Source organism: Pogona vitticeps, chromosome 2, assembly GCF_051106095.1.
Source record: "Pogona vitticeps strain Pit_001003342236 chromosome 2, PviZW2.1, whole genome shotgun sequence".
Classification (NCBI taxonomy): Eukaryota; Metazoa; Chordata; class Lepidosauria; order Squamata; family Agamidae; genus Pogona; species Pogona vitticeps.
The window spans coordinates 206,388,584-206,395,986 of NC_135784.1; the positions used below are offsets into that span (position 1 = coordinate 206,388,584).

The following is a 7,403-nucleotide window of genomic DNA, read 5'->3' on the forward strand; positions in this document are numbered from 1 at the left end:
GACATCCATTCCACTTTCTCCGAGCTCGGGTTCCATCCCATCGCCGATTCTTGAGGAGTTGTCGAGGCGCTTCGGGGCCTCGTCCGAGGCACCCGCGCCTCCTCCTGCTCGACGTACTGAAGTGTTACCGCCTTCGGGAAGGTCTTCCCCGACACCGAGCCAGTTAGTCGCTGTCACTACTGGCCTCGCTTCTGCCCCACATAGCCCTTTTCCTGCGGGCCAGGGGTCGCCTCCCGTGTCGATCTCGTCCGTACACTCGGACTCGAGATCCCCTCGAGAGAAGATACCTCGATCACCTGTGCGTTCGAGGTCGAAATCTCCTCGAGGCAAACGTTCTCGCACGGAGAAGCATGGCTCCCCGAGTCGGTCCCCTTCCTCCGGCCGCTCGAGGTCGAAGTCTCCTCGACGGAAACGATCGAAGAAGAGGCATCGAGTTTCCACTCAGTCCGACTCTGGCGATCGCTCGGACTCGAAATCCTCTAAGCGTAAACGCTCTAAGAAGAAGCACCGTTCTCATCGACGTCGTAGCAAGCATCGACGTCGGTCCTCTTCTTCCCGTTCAGCGGATTCCGACCGCCCTAAGCGTCGTAAACACCATCGACGTCGGCGCGACCGTTCGCGGTCTCCTTCTTCGTCGTCGACATCCGCATCCCGAGACCGGTACCGCAAAAAGATCCGGTACATATACGTGTCTTCTTCTTCGGAGTCGACCCGCCCTCGACGCCGACGCCGGGCTATTCGAGCCAAAGACCACCCTCCTACGGTACCGGTTGCCCCTCCACCGCAACCGGCCCCTTCCACCTCGGCGCCATCCGTGGTCCCAGTTCGACCCCCGACAACGCAGGTCGGCATCGAGAAGCCCCCTCCAAAGAAGAAGAGGGATGTCTTCTCCTCTGATCCAGATGAGGTGTCCACGGAGCGGTCTTCCGACTCCGATCAGGAGCAACCCCCACCCTTGCCACCGCATGATTTACCTCCTGGTGATCTGGTGCTTTCCGATACTGGCGATACTCACGCTCCTTCTCCATCTGAGGATTTTTCTTCTTATTCTCAGATGATGTCCAGGCTTGCCAAGACGCTCAAATTGGACTTGAATCTCCCTTCCCCTCCGGGAGAGGACTTGTTCTTTGGGGACATCAAGAGGGACAGTACCGCTCCCCCCAGTATAGCCTTTGTGCCTGTGGTTATGGAGGCCATCAAGGAGTTCTGGGCTCAGCCTGCGACTACACCTAATGTCCCTCGTCGCACAGAGCACTTCTACAAGATTCATGGGGCTGACACTCATTTTCTGCTCAAGCATCCCATTCCAAACTCACTCATCGTTGAGACAAGCTGTTCAAGGCCTTCGGCCAAAGCCCATGTTACCCCAGTTGACAAAGAGGGTAAAAAGCTGGAACTCATCGGCAGGAAAATCTACTCCCTTGTCACCCTGCTACTTCGAGTCATAAATTATCAAACTGTGTTGGGAGCTTATCACAAACAGTTGTGGCTCAAGCTGTTACCGGGGTTGAAAATGATACCTGAAGACACCCGGCAAGCTTTTCTTAACTCCTATGAGGAAGCTCAGACGGTATCCAAGTATGAACGTCTTTCCATCAGACATGCAGCAGAAATCTCTGCCAGAGTCCTCATGTCGGCCATCTCTATCCGGCGCCATGCTTGGCTCCGTTCTGCTGACATAATGGAGGACGTCAAGTCAAAGGTTGAGAGCCTCGCCTTCGACGCTACCGGGCTGTTCAACGAAAAGACCGACTCCCATTTGGAAGACCTTCACAAGGCTAAGAGAACTGCTAAGTCCTATTCTGTTCAGACTCAATCTAGACAGCGACGCCCTCAATGGCGTAAATCTTATGGACAGTATCAATCTTCCCAGCAATACCGTCCTTACAAGCACCTACCTCAGCAGCGCTCTGGCCAGTCCTCTTCTTCTGTCCAGGGTTATCAGGGATACCGCCCTCGTCCTCCCCATCGCCGCCAACCCTTTAAGCCACCTGGCAGGAAACAAAAACAGTATCTTTGACTTTCGGCCCCCCGTTTTCACCCATTCACCACCTACCACCCGTCTTCAACCGTTTCTTCACAACTGGTCTGTCATCACAAACGACACTTGGGCTCTACAAATTATTCAGCACGGTTACCAGCTGGAGTTTATAAGATCTCCTCCGCTAGGTCTCATAACTCATTCTCCCTTCGACTCCTCACTAGAGGAAGAAATATCGTCTCTCTTGGAAAAAGATGCCATCTCTACAGTACCACCTCGCGACATACAATGCGGGTTTTACTCCTGCTACTTCGCTGTCTCAAAAAGCGGAGGAGGCATAAGGCCCATCCTCGATCTAAGACTCCTAAACACTTACCTGCGACCCAGGCGGTTTCGGATGCTCACTTTAGAGTCCATCATGCACTTGCTGAAAAAGAACAACTGGTTCGTCCTTATAGATCTAAAGGACGCATACTTTCACGTCACTATCCACCCCGACCACCGCAAGTTCCTTCGGTTCATCTTTCAGGACACGGTCTACGAATTCCAGGCCCTACCATTCGGTCTGTCCACAGCTCCCCGGACCTTCACCAAGGTCATGGCTCCGGTGGCAGCTTACCTTCGTCTCAGGGGCATTCACGTTTACCCTTACCTGGACGATTGGCTCGTAGTCTCCACCTCGCGAAGGCAATCCCTGAAAGACACAAAATTCATCCTGTATCTTCTCTCCAATCTCGGTCTCACTGTCAACAAACAGAAGTCTCAGCTCATTCCCTCCAAAACAGTTCAATACATAGGGGTCTGTTTGGACGCTGTAAAGGGTCGAGTCTTTCTTCCCCCAGAAAGAATACACAAGATTCGACGAGCCATCAGGAAATTTCTTCCCGGTGCTCGGGTGACAGCCCACCACGCCCAACACCTCCTCGGCCTGATGTCTTCTACGACGCCAGCGCTCGCGCACGCTCGCCTCAAACTCCGGTCGCTCCAATCTTGGTTTCTCACCCTTTTCGACCCCATGATGGACAGTCAAAGGAAACGACTTCGTGTCACCCCGGAGCTCACCAGGCAGCTCCAGTGGTGGATGTACACACCCCATCTCACGGTTGGCCGGCCCTTTCGTCCACTCCGTCTCACCGTTCAAGTTACAACGGACGCCAGTCCGTCCGGCTGGGGGGCGCACTGCGGGCGTCGCACCATTCACTCCCTCTGGACGCCACAGGAAGCCATGTTCCACATCAATCACCTGGAACTGCTGGCGGTTATCAAGGCTTTCAAGTCCTTCCTTCCTCTCCTGCACGGCCGCGGAGTTCAGCTGGTGACGGACAACACTACCACAATGCATTATGTCAACAAGCAGGGAGGAACCCGCTCTCATTCACTCCTGTATCTCTCCATCCTCCTTTGGGAATGGTGTTACCGTCATCATATCTATCCAGTGGCCATCCATGTAGCCACGGAGGACAACACACTTGCGGACACTCTGAGCAGGCTTCATTATCAGACTCACGAATGGGAGCTGAACCCTCTGGTCTTCCAGGACCTTTGCCGCCAATGGGGGACCCCAGTGCTGGACGTGTTCGCATCCCCTCACAACGCAAAATGCTCCCGGTATGCGTCCCGGGCAGGTCTCGGTCACCACTCGCTCGGCGACGCATTCATGATTCCATGGAACCAGGGTCTCTTGTACATATTTCCACCGATCCCGTTGATACAGAGATCCTTGATCAAACTCCGACGTTCAATGACTCCGGCCATTTTCATTGCACCTTTTTGGCCTCGCCAAGTGTGGTTCCCCACTCTAGTCAGCATGGCTGTGGACTCAGTAACCCTTCCGATGTGGCCAGACCTACTGACCCAGGAAGCAGGCGAAGTCCTTCACCCCGACCTCGACACGCTCCATCTGACGGCGTGGAGGATCGTCCAGAAATTCAGGAGGTCTTGACCAACGCCATCAAGCCCTCCACGTCTCGCTTGTATGCCTACAAGTGGAAAAGCTTTCTGAAATTTACCCAGCAGAGGGATCTCACCTCTTCCCCTGTGTCTCTGTCTACACTTCTGCAGTATCTCCGTTACCTCTTCGATTTCCACCTGTCTATCTCTACTATCAAGGTGTACCTGGCTGCGGTTGTCTTCTTCCAGCCCAGGGCTTCTCCCTCTTCCCGCTTTTTCTCCCATCCCACTGTCAGGATGTTTTTGAAGGGTCTCTCTAACCTCCGACCTCCCGTTCGTCCTCCACTCCCCCAGTGGTCCCTGCATTTGGTTCTGCATGCCCTATCCAGACCTCCATTTGAACCCATGGCTACCTGTGACGTCAAGATGCTTTCTTTAAAAACGCTATTCCTGGTAGCTATTACCTCTGCCCGTCGAGCTAGCGAGCTGGCAGCTCTCCGTCATGACCAACCCTTTCTCCAATTCTTTAAGGACAAGGTTATGCTTTACCTGGACGTCTCCTTTCTTCCGAAGGTGGTCTCCGACTTCCACGTCAATCAACCGCTTATCCTGCCAACTTTGTTTCCGTCTCCGACTACTGACGTTGAACGCATGCTCCACATGCTTGATGTTCGACGGTCCTTAGCCTTCTATGTGTCCAGGACCAAAGACTTTCGCCTGGCCAACAGACTCTTTCTCTGTTACTTTGGCCCAAAGAAGGGCTGCCCGGCCTCGCCGTCCACGCTCTCTCGGTGGCTCGTATCGACCATCGCCCTCGCCTACGAGCTCAACCACAGAGATCCTCCACAAGGACTTAAAGCCCATTCTACCCGGGCTGTAGCCTCGTCGACTGCCTTACTCCGCGGCGTTGACCTGCCCGACATCTGCCGGTCCGCTACATGGTCCAATGCCTCTACCTTCATAACCCACTACAGGTTGGACGTGAGGGCAAAAGAGGAGACCAGATTCGGGAGGGCAGTGCTAGCATCGGCTCTTCAGTGACAGCCCACCATCCGGTTAGTAAGCGTGCTAATCACCCTTTGTGTGCATTCACAGAAGACCACGATGAAGAAAGAAAGGTTACTTACCTGTAACTATGGTTCTTCAAGTGGTCATTCTGTGAATTCACACAATCCCGCCCGGCCTCCCCTCTGTCTGTCTGTCACTGGCATCTCTATGACTCGAGGGCCTATGGCGGACAAATGGAACTGAGGGACGGTTAGGCTGGGCGTGCGCAGTAGGGGTAGTCCTAAACATTGTTACTTTTCTCTTGCAGCTAGAAAACGTTCCGAGAGGCCCAACGCTGGCGCTGGTATTAACCCTTTGTGTGAATTCACAGAATGACCACTTGAAGAACCATAGTTACAGGTAAGTAACCTTTCTTTTCGGGGCGTGTAAGAGTTACACATGGATTATGAACTATACAAGGGTCCAGCAGTCCTAACCCCAGTGTTGTTGAAAGAAGAAGTGTCTCATATTTTAAATGACACAGACATTGAGGGATGTTTTATGTTTGAAGTGTGATTTGGAATCTTATCACTGGAAAAATATAGTGCCTTGAATGGAGGAGACTTTTTTTTTTTTTTTGCTTCTTAACAGTTCTTTTGTGTAAAGCTATATCTATTAACAAGGCAGTGAAGGAGATTTTCCAGTCAGTTGGAAAAAAACACACACCAGTATTTAGCAGCAAATGAACACAGGATGCTTTCCAGTAGCTTCCAGTAGTGAAAAGTGAAGTCATTTTTTTTGAGAAGAAACTGAAAAGGAAAAGTGACAAATGTTCCAATATATTGTGAGGCCAGTATTTAAACTGAAGTTGTCTATGAAATCTTCATTTGGTGTATTTGTGAGATTTTTCACGGTACTGACAAATACCCAGAGAGTTGTATAAATTGCTGTCAATGTTATATTTTATTTGCATTTTTTAAATTTGCATTTTACTACTGATGGGCACCTAGAGTGCCAAGTTTTGAGCAGAATATTGGGATAGCAACAATATAATGTTTCACCATATAAGTCTCCTTACTAAAAATGGTGGAATTTGCAGTTCCATCAGGAGAATGCAGTACTTTCTGTCACAGCAGGATTCTCTCTCTCTTTTCTCTATGTGTATTCTTACGGAAAATTCTTTTCTATTTAAGGATTGTATATGTCACATCTGTATAAAGCAAATCAACAGCAGGGGCTGCCTTTCCTTGATACAAAAGCTAGCTGCCTGGGGCAGCTGCCCCCCCTCTGCCAAATGGTAGAGCTGTGCCTGCTTCTAACTCCTTGCCTCAGAGTTCACTTTCCACTGGCCTCTCCTCGCGGCTAGCCCTATCTTAGTTTGCCTTAGGTAGCTCATCAGGCAGTGGGGAGTTATGAGCAGTAAATTCTCACACCACTGCCTCCCTCCTTGCCTCTTACCTGCCCATCTGGGGTGGACCTTCTTGCTCCTGCTCACTTTGGTGCCTTGCCACAGGTACCTTCCTTTCCCTGCCTGCACCACTGCTGTTGCCAACATCTCCTGGTCACTTTCTAAGGACCTTCACATAGAGCTACTGCTTTGCAAGACTGTGACTTGCAGTAAGGGAAGTAAGGGAAGGTGATGGCCAGGGCAAAGGAAGAGGAAGGGCTGAAAGGTGGCACAAGTGGCAGGACAGGTGACAGAGGAGGAAGAAGAGGGACGTAGAAGGCTTTGGTTGGCACTGCTTCTCCTTTCATAGGCTTGAGTTTCCATGGCAACCCAAGCAACCCACCACCTCCAGGGTTCACAAAGTTTTGGCCTATTCATCTGTGTCTGAAGCCAACAGTCTAACCAGTAGAGTCATGGACTAGGATTCAGGAGATGTGGGTTCCACTCCCCACTTGGCTATGGAGACTCACGAGGTGGGTGGTGAACTGTTAAAATCGCTCCTTAAATATATCACTTACCCGGAAAGTCTTGTTAGGATCACTATAAGTCGGTTCCAGTTTGATAGGACATAAGGCCAACAGCACATTGCGGACAAGTAAATTTTTAAAAACACTTTTGGTATACATGTATTTTTCCAAAAGACTTCTAGAGCAGCAGTTTTGCATCTAGAATTTTAAAAAAATATTATATATTTTTAAATTATTCATACTTTGCCTTCCTCCCCACAGGGGACCCAAGGCAGCTCACAACAGATAAAATAAGAAATTTTAAAACACTATATAAATATCACATATAAATATCCTTTATTCAGTTGTATCATTTTAATAATCAGCAACATGCAGATCACTATCAGATATGATGAGATGAATAATGTGCTTCCTTGATGTTATTGAAGCTATTTTGAAGCAACCATATGATTTAGCAGGAAAATGCTGGTTTTAATTACACCATTACTCCTTTGCGCTTTGAGACCCTCTACCTGAAAGTTGTCATCATCCATCATCATCATCTTAGAACTTCAGAGCTGGAAGGGACCCTATGGGTCATTGAGTCCAGCCCCTGTCAAGGAGGCACAGTGGGGAATCAAACTCCCAACCT

General features: G+C 50.3%; 1 long non-coding RNA gene across 1 annotated transcript; it reads right to left on the reverse strand.

The window, feature by feature from the left end:
- Positions 1–2,415: 2,415 nt before the first annotated feature.
- On the reverse strand, positions 2,416–5,235 carry LOC144586520 (uncharacterized). Its single transcript, XR_013541387.1, has 3 exons — positions 4,421–5,235; positions 3,836–3,960; positions 2,416–2,675 (listed from the first exon to the last, which is right to left on the reverse strand). It is a non-coding gene; the product is annotated as an uncharacterized LOC144586520 (long non-coding RNA).
- Positions 5,236–7,403: the final 2,168 nt, after the last annotated feature.